Here is a 10,278-nt window from a genome sequence, read left to right on the forward strand (position 1 = left end):
TTAGTTTTTCAACTCTATGTCGATGATAGTTCAGACATATTTAATGTCTAACTTAAGTTCACTAGTCTACCCAATAAACATAAGAACTCACATCTGGCGACTAAGATAGATTTCAATATAGTTACAAATAATTATATCGATTGTAACATCATCATGTTATACAGATTTCATTTCTCAAAAAATGAGTCGACTCGTTTGTTTTAAGCATAGCTCTTCTGATTATCACTTAGATAAATTGCTTAAAATGAGTCTTAAATTTTATTTATCACATAGATAAACAAAGATGATTACCCATGTGAGGGGGTCAATCATGCATCTATCTGACATGCTTTTAATGAATCAATAACAGTAAATGTATAAAGAACATTCACACTCATGTATGTATAAAATAATCAACATGTCTTATCATTAATAAACCAGGTGAAAATGTCATAAAGCTAAAAAAAATTTAACATCTACGCAGTCCTTAAGATTTTGTATGACCTCTGGATACATCTCTAGGCACAAGTTTTGTGACATCTTGACCCGACAAAGCGATCCTAAGAGGGCTGGTAGAGCAAAGCTCCTAGCTAACTTCTAGGATGGCAAGCTAGCTAGGTAGTGGAATACGGGACACAGGAATGAATCGAATCATATATCGAAAAGCGAGAAAGTAATCATTAAAGGCGCCTTTTGGTGGACTGGCTGGAGAGTTGGAAGAACTCCAGGGTTAAGCGTGCTCGCTTAATAGAAATCCTAGGATGGGTAACCTCCTGGAAAGTTTTCCATTTCATCTGCGGGACAAAACCTTGCGGATCCAAAGCGGACAATTCCTCTGCTGATTAGAGTCGGGCGTGACAGTTGGTATCAGAGCCACACCCCCTCCAGTAGATGTATGGTTCGAGGACGAACCATGCGGAGGTTGGTGGGCCTATGACATTCCGACCCGGCAAAGCGATCCTAAGAGGGTGGGTAAAGTGAAGCTCCTGGCTCGCTTCTAGGATGGTAGACTAGCTAGGGTAGTGGAATGCGGGACACGGGAATGAATCGAAAAGGGGGAAACTAATCATTAAAGGCGCTTTTTGGTGGACTGGCTAGAAAGTTGGAAGAACTCCAGGGTTAAGTGTGCTCGCTTAACAGAAATCCTGGGATAGGTACCTCCTGGGAAGTTTTCCATTTCATCTACGGGACAAAACTGTGCGGATCCTGCCAATCTTTTATTGGGGATTTGGCTTGATCCAAAGCGAACAATTCCTCTGGTGATTAAAGTCGGGCGTGACAGGTTTGGTCAATGGATCTGCCACCATTTCACACGTAGATATGTATTTCATATTCACCTCTTTTCGTGTAACCATGTCTCTTATAAAATTGTACTTTATGTCAATATGCTTAGTCTTACAATGAAATTTTGGATCTTTAATATAAACTATTGTTGCTAGACTGTCACACTTGATTACAACCATTTCACTGATAGCATCAACACACAAATATTCCAAAAATCTCTTCAACCAGACCACTTCTTGTACTGCAACCGAAAATGCTACAAATTCAGCTTCCATTATGGACGATGCTATACATGATTTTTCTTGCTACCCCAAGATATGGTGTGACATCCTACTCTGAGTCGAGTCTTAGCATAGAGTTGAGTAGTCGAGTTGAGTCGAGTTGAACCAAACCCGGTTGGGGTAGAATGGGTTTATAAGTGGACTTATTTGAGTGAGAGAAAAAGATCAAGCACATGGGTGAGGAGTGATTTGCATTAAACGATTGAGCTTGGGTATTAAGTTGTAGCCTGTTTACAATTGAGGTACCATTTAGAACTTTTACACACAAATCCCTTGATTTTTGATGGCCTACCCGTAATACACATTTTCACTTTCCCATTTTCATATTTATCTTCATCTTCTTCATTTTCTTCCTTTCCTTTTCCACCTTACTTTCAATTTTAATGGTAGTTAAGCCTTAACTTCAACTTCTCTTTTATCCAAGTAAGTAAACCTTCTTGAAGTTCATAATTGAATCATTTGGTGCTATTATTTTAGAATTCATAAGAATTCTTATTTATAGGTGAAGGGAGTTCTAAGAGTGTAGAGAAAAGAAGCTAAAGAGGAACTCAAGCTTTTGGAGTAAAGGTTTGATATCTCTTGTTATTTTTCATTTTCTTTGCATGAGAATTGTGTGGTGTGTTGCTATTGAGACAATATTGCTTCATGTTGAGTGGGAGGACTGGTAATGGTGAGAAAACAGGGGAAAACAGGGGAAAACAGGGGAGGTATTGAATACATGAAGTGAATATTGAGTTTATGTTGAAACAGGGCTTGCTGGAATTTTACCAGTAAATTCATCTTGATTTTGACCCCATTTAATGATGGAATTAGGACGTGTCATAGAAGAGTTATTTGTTCCTCTATGTGTTAGCTTTACATGGGTTTTTGAATCATTCAAATTGGAGTTGTATATTGAGAGATATGACCAAAAAAGTACAGACAGTGCAGGCTGGAAGCGCGCGCGCGAATTGCATGACGAGTTCGCGTTGCCTTCTCGCGCTCGCGATTTTCACATGCGCACTCGCGACTTTCACCTGAAACTCTCTGACTCTTATTTAGCACATCTCGCACTCACGACTTTCAAGTATGCGCTCGCGACTTGTGCTCGCAAACTCTCTGACTTTCATTTGGCACATCTCGCGCTCGCGACTGTGAAGTGCGCGCTCGCGTACTTGGCCCTTGGCCTGTAAGCGCTCGCGACCTTCATCGCGCGCTCGCGAATTTAACCTGAGAACTCACTGTCTCTCATTTGGCACTTCTCGCGCTCGCGACTTTCAAGTACGGGCTCGCGACTTGTGCCCGATAACTCACTGTCTCTCATTTTGCATTCTACGCGCTCGCGACTTTGAAGTACGCGCTCGCGACTTGTGTTTTCATACACTTTTGGACTTCTTTTTCAATGCAATTGTATTCCTTTGCTTCACTTATATGCCTCCAATCATTTTAACATCAAATACAACATTAGAACATGTATCAAAACAACATTCAACCATGCAAATGATGTGAAATCAAATATACATTATGAATTATGAAGTTATGAACTATTAATATGATGTTGTGTTATATTATTGACATACCAACATTATGCTCCATTGAGGTTAGGTAGAAACCATGTAGATAAGGCTATGTCGCGACATAGGATAGCAGATCTGCACCTCATACAGTTTGATACTCCGGCTACAGGCCGTTGAGTGGATATGATTATATGGGCCATAGCAGCCAAGCATACAGTATTCATCCAGTTTCATACAGTTTTTCTTATCACTTCGGTTTCACTATAACCTTATGGAGCCATACAGATATCTTGACATAACATTTCATGAATTATACAGGATTATAAACAGTACAAAAGATAATCAAGGTATCATGAAAGTATCATGATGTGTGTGTGCTTATATGTGCCATATGTGTTTACATGGTTCTTTCTATACATGTATGTGCTTATTTGTTTCTTTATCTGTAGAGATATCCACTGAGCTTTAGTTGCTCAGCGAGTTACCTGTTTAACTCGCAGGTTTTGAGATTGGACCATAGAAAGTCGGCTTACAACTGCTGCAGTTCATCTGTAGAAGACTCAGTCTTCAGGGTAGCTACTCGTACAGGGCACTCAGTTGGGCCCATTTCATTTTGTAAACTAGTATCATGTTTTGTAAATATAAATTACATTATTTTTGTAAACAGTATCAGCATGCTATTATATTCAATATATACAGTATGATTTCAGCATGTCAGACCATACAGTCAACCAGTTTGTAACGTCTCGACTCGGTTTATTCGGGTTTACGGGTGGACCAGGAAGGGGTGTTACATATGGCACCATTGTTAAGCAAGATAACAAAACCATAAGTGGATTTTCTCTCATCCGCATCCCCTGCCCAATCGGCATCTTTATAGCCTCTCAATAGTAAATTACCACCTTGATAACACAATGAGTAGTCCGCAGTACTTTTAAGATATCTCAATATCCTTTTAACTGCTATCCAATGTGTTGTGTAACACCCCTTCCCGGTCCCCCCGTTAACCTGAATGAACCGAGCCGAGACGCTACAATCTGGTTGCACTTATATCTTGTCATGCTGATAGCATACTGTATGCAAAATATGAATATAAACACTCCCAATTACACTCTAAACTTTCAACATCTCCAAGAATCATCATAACACAATAACCCTTTATATAAATATCTTTACATAATTATATAAGTCCTCAAAAGCATTTAATATCTAGCAATTAATTTCATTCAGAATCTATATCAAGTTTTCATGACCTAATCATATCAACTATAGTAAACTATTTCATCTTCAATCATTTCATAAATATTATTCTTATCACCAACTACTTACACCAAAATAATTACATGTTTCACTTATATTTACAATCACATAAGCTCTAACAATAAAAGAATTATACATGCCATAACTCTTAATACATGCCATAAATCTTAATTCTACATCTCTCAATCTATTATGACCAAATTAAGCACTTCTGCTTTGATAGGACTCCTCAAGTCTTCAAGTAGCAACCACGATCTTCAACCTGCGCGTGATGAAAATCGACGCGCTGAGTATAAAACTCAGTGGTGCTCATAATTCACATACTAAACAAAGTGCGATGGCAACTAACTTCAAATGCCAATTTCATAAAGCATTGATACTCATGGAATCAGTAAATTTTAACATGAATGTCTCTTTGTAGCAACGAATAAACTTCTAACTCATAAGCATAATTAATCTACTTCTCTCATAACTCCTTTACATGAACCTTATATTACACATTATGATACTATCATGGTCTTACCTACTGTTCATTGTGTTGTCTGCATGAAATCAATAAATATGTAAGAATACATAACAGTATATGTTCATTGTCTTACTTGCTATTCATTATACTGTATGACTTATGCCCTTTTAGTCACATTATATAAATTATGATTAATAATAACTCATGACTGTATGGCTTCTTAAGAATTAAATAAATAAACTTGTGAGCATATATAACATTATACTTTCATGATCTTACCTGATGTTCTTTATGCTGTATGAACTCTGCAACTTTGATTAAACTCAGTGAATATCACAATGAATGAAGAAACGTATAAGCACATACATATGTGGACATAAATACACATTTACTTGCATATGGAATGTAAGCACACATATCATGATACTGTCATGTTTCACTTGATGATCTTTCTTGCTGTATAGTATACTGTATGATTCATGCAATGTTATGTCAAGATATCTGTATGGCTCCATAAGGTTATAGTGAAACCGAAGTGATAAGATAAACTGTATGAATACTGTAGGCTATAGGCCCCGAACCGGATTCGCCTATGCCACTGTATGATCTAGTGAGATACTGTCCGCTTTGGTGCCCCTAACCGGATTTGCACCGCACGGTTTAATCATATCCACTCAACGGCCTGTAGCCGGAGTTCCAAACTGTATGAGGCGCAGATCTGCTATTCTATGTCGCGACATAGCCTTATCTACATGGTTTCTACCTAACCTCAATGGAGCTTAAGATTAGCATGTCAACAATGTAACACAATAGCACATAAATGGTTTCACAACGTCATCGTTCATCATATTGATTTGATTTCACATCATATGAATGCTTGTATGTTGTTTTAATCCATGTTCTTATGTTGTATTTTTGTTGTAAAATGATTGGATGCATGCATGTTGAGCAAAGGAATGTGATTACATAGCAAATGAAAGGCAAAAGAGTGTCACAGCACAAGTCGTGACCGCGTATGTGAAAGTCGCGAGCGCGACTTGTGCATCTTGAGAGTCAGTGTGTTTCTGGCTGAAGTCGCGACCACGCAGCACAAGTCGCGAGCGCGAGATGAAGTCGCGAGCGCGCTTGTGTGATTCGCGAGCGCGAGATGCGCACACTGAGAGTCAGAGAGCTTCTGGTCAAAGTCGCGACCGCGCATGTGATCCTCGCGAGCGCGAGTTGTGCAATTGAGAGTCAGAGAGCTACCTGACTCAAGTCGCGAGCGCGCAATGGGAAGTCGCGAGCGCGACGTGCTTTCCAGCATGCGCGAGCGCGCGACGTGATTCTGTGCAGTCTGTATTCTTTTGGCCATAACTCTCAATATATAACTCCAAATTGAATGATTCAAAAGCCCACGTAAAGATAACACATAGAGGAACAAATAACTCTTCTATGACAATTCCTAGTTCCATCATTAAATGGGGTCAAAATCAAGATGAAGTTGCTGGTAAAATTTCCAGCAAACTCTGGTTCAGCATAAACTCATTCCATCCCCTGTTTTTTCACCATTACCAGTCCTCCCACTCAACATGAAGCAATATTATCTCATTAACAACACACCACACAATTTCTCATGCAAAGATATTGATTAAACTAAAAGAGATAGCACACCTTTACGCCAATAAGCTTAAGCTCTTCTTTTAGCTTCCTTCTACCTTTGGCTCACCTCTCTTGGATAGAATAGGAGTTGAATTAATGCTTAGCTCCCATTAAAATCTTCCCCACCATTAAACGTGATGGAGAGAAGAAAGTATAAGAGGAAAGTAGAGGAAGAAGATGAAGATAAGAATGAAGAAATGAAAATGAAATGGAATCCACGGGTACTCTCTAGAATGTCATTGATTTTTATATGAAAAATTACCAAATGGTACCTCAAGTGTCAAAATGATACAACTCAATACCTCAACTTTACACTTTAGTGAAATCAAGTCCTAATCCTTATACTTTGATCTTTTTGTTTCCTTCAAGTAGGTCCACTTCTTTTCCTTATTTCAATTACATCCCATTCTAGCCCACTCTAGAATCTAATGGATCGAACCGGGTTTTGGATCAGCCCGACTCGACTCTAAACAACGACCCGATTCAATAGAAAAATGGGATGTTACATGTTGGACCTGGATTGGATTGATATTTGCTTACCATCCCAATGGCAAAACAAATGTCAGGTCTTGTACACATCATTGCATACATCAAACTTCCAACCGCGTTAGCATAAGGAACTCGCTTCATTTTATCTTGTTCTCCTTGAGTCTTGGGGTATAATCTCCTACTCAGGTTATAACCTTTGGCAATAGGAGTATCTATTGGTTTACAATCACGCATATTGAATCATTTGAGGACCTTCAAAACTTATGCCTCTTATGAAAGAGACAATAATTTCCTCGAACGATCCCTTGAAATCTTAACTCTAAGGATATATGCAGCTTCACCCATGTCCTTTATTTCAAAGTTAGATGATAACCAAGCTTTGACATGAGTCAGATACTCTATGTCATCTCTAACTATTAATGTGTCATCAGCATATAATGACATGATGACAAACTTTCCATTTGATCTTTTTGTGTAAACATAATGATCTTCATCAATCATAGAAAAATCATTTGACATGATTGTTCTATGAAAATGAATATACCATTGTCTCGAAGACTGTTTTAGACCATAGATTGACCTCAGCAATCTATAAACCTTGTGTTCTTGGCCTTCTTTGACGAAACCTATTGGTTGAACCATATAGGTTTCCTCATCCAATTCTCCATTAAGAAAAGTTGTCTTTACATCCATTTGATGCAATTCTAGATTAAGGTTTGCCATAATTGCTAAAATTAACCCTATGGAAGTGAACCTCATAATAGGAGAAAAAGTTTCTTCATAGTCAATTCCTTCCTGTTAGGTATACCCCTTTGCAACGAGACGGGCCTTATACCTCTCGATGCTGCCATTAGCTTTACGCTTGATTTTGAGAACCCGCTTGTTCCCAATAGCTTTACACTCATAGGGAATATCTACCAGTTGGCAAACCTGGTTCGAGATCATAGCTCCATTTCCTCTTCCATTGCTTTTATCCATTTATCCTTGGCTGGACATGAGAATGCCTCCTTGACACTCTTTAGTTCCTCATCATCCTGTGGGGTAATCATGAAAACTTCGTTAATGCCACCTCAAAACTTTAGCAAAGAATATTTCCACGATTGCTACGTCTTAATTGTGATTCTTGAGAAACATTTTCATCAAGATCCATAGGACTCCCACTCAAACTAGGATCCAGTAATGTTCCAGTAGGACTTGGATCTATACTCCCACTTGGACCAGGATCACTCTCATTCGGATCTGTTGGTGGATACGAATTATCCACCAATATCCTCCCACTCGAAGGAAGTAATCCAACGGAGTCCTGATCTAAGGTCTAAAAAAAGAAAGAGTACGACGTAATTCATTCTGCTTAGGAAAATCGTTCTCTAAGAACGTGGCATCTCGTGATTCAAATTCAATTATACCTCCATTTTCATGCTCACTTATGAAAACATATCCTTTTGATTGTTCAGAATATCTCAAGAAGATACTCTTTATACCTCTCGGGCCTAATTTCCTATATTTATGAGAAGTATTATGAACATAGGCGGCGCATCCCCAAGGTTTTAGGATGCTTAAGTTAGGTACTCTACCTGTCCATAACTCATTTAGTGTGGAAGTAACTGGTTGTGTGGATACACGGTTGAGCACATAGGTAGCTATTACCAAAGCATCACCCCAAAAAGCGATAGGCAAATTTGCTTGAGCCATCATTAACCTAACCATTTTAAGAAGTGTTCGATTTCTTCTTTCCGCTACACCATTTTGTTGCAGTGTTCTTGGAATAGTCAACTGATGTTCTATTCCTTTTCTATCATATAATTGTCTGAACTGATCAGACAAATATTCCCGACCACGGTCAGGTCTCAATGCTTTGATTTTCTTGTCTAATTGATTCTCAACAAAGTTGATATAATTCTTAAAGCATTGTAAAGCTTCTGATTTATGTGAAATCAGGTAGAATAACTAAAACCTGTATAGTCATCTATAAAAGTGATGAAATAATAGGTTCCATGTCGTGCTCTCACATTCATTGTACCACAAACGTCAAAATGAACTAATTGAAATGATATGCTTGCTCTAGGTCCTTTACCAAATGGTTTTCTTGTTGTTTTTCCTGCTAGACAATATTCACAGATAGATAAATCTACCTTATGTATATTAGCTAAAAGACCTACTTTTGCTAAATGATCCATTCTTTGTTGACCAATATGGCCAAGTCTAGTATGCCAAATATTCACATCATTCTCATAATTTTGTGAATTTATAAGGAGGGAAGAACTAACATTGGAATTCGTACTTTGAACAATATCCAAAATAAGAAAATTATCCAGAATATAACCAGAACCATAAAATAATGCTCCCAAACATAAACGTACTGAATTATTATGGAAATGCCAACTGAATCCTAGTCTAAGCAAAACAATAACTGAAATCAAATTTCGTCGAATCTCTAGAGCATACAAGACATCATGCAGGAGTAGGATTTGACCACTACGCAAAACTAATTTGCATGTGCCAATTCCCTTTGCTTCAATGCGTGCATTGTTTCCTACATAGATTCTTCTTATCCCAGCGGGTACACAATGAAAATCCAAGAAGGCTTCTCGATCCCTTGTCACATGGTCTATTGCTTCCAAATCTACAATCCACAAATGATGGTACTCTGTTAGAAAAAATAGAACTATCTATAGAAATTTCACTCACATATGAGTGAATAGGTTGTACCTTCTTAAGCATAGTGCAGTCCTTAGCATAGTGGCCCTTATTGCCACAATTGAATTATTTGACCCTCGCAATGTTTTTCTTCTTAGGACGCTTATTCTTTATAGTTATATTTTGCTTAGTCCTCTTAGCCCTTTGAACCTACTTTTCCTTACCTTTTGGATTAAATCGCTTACGTTTCTAACCTATATTCCCATGTGGACTAGATCCAATCACATATGCCACTGAACTTGATTGCATAGCATTAAGCCGATTTGCTTCAAGTTCTAAATGTCGTGAAGCACCATTAAAGGTGTTTATGGTCTTATTATGTGTTAGGTGCATCCTCATATGCTCCCAAGTTTCAGGCAAGGAATGGATAACAGCTTGGATTTTTTGTTCCTCAGTCAGTACATGACCAGCATCATGTAACTCACTTATCATGTTTGACATTTCTCTTAAATGCCTCTTCATTGTATGTTCAGGATGCTTCTTGTAAGTGTCAAACTTGATAGTGAGCGACCGAAGTTTTGTGACGGACACACTGCCAAACTTATTCCTTAAAGCTTCCTATAGGTCCCTGGCGAGTTCTAAACTTTTGAATTCCTTCATAATGTCATCATCCATTGCACTTAGCATTGTGATACGTGCTAAGGAATTCTTTCTTTTCCAAGCTACATAAGCATCATGGTTCCGCCTA

Source organism: Jatropha curcas, chromosome 7 (assembly GCF_041381405.1).
Source record: "Jatropha curcas cultivar XTBG-Jc1 chromosome 7, XTBG_Jcur_1.0, whole genome shotgun sequence".
NCBI classification, from domain to species: Eukaryota; Viridiplantae; Streptophyta; class Magnoliopsida; order Malpighiales; family Euphorbiaceae; genus Jatropha; species Jatropha curcas.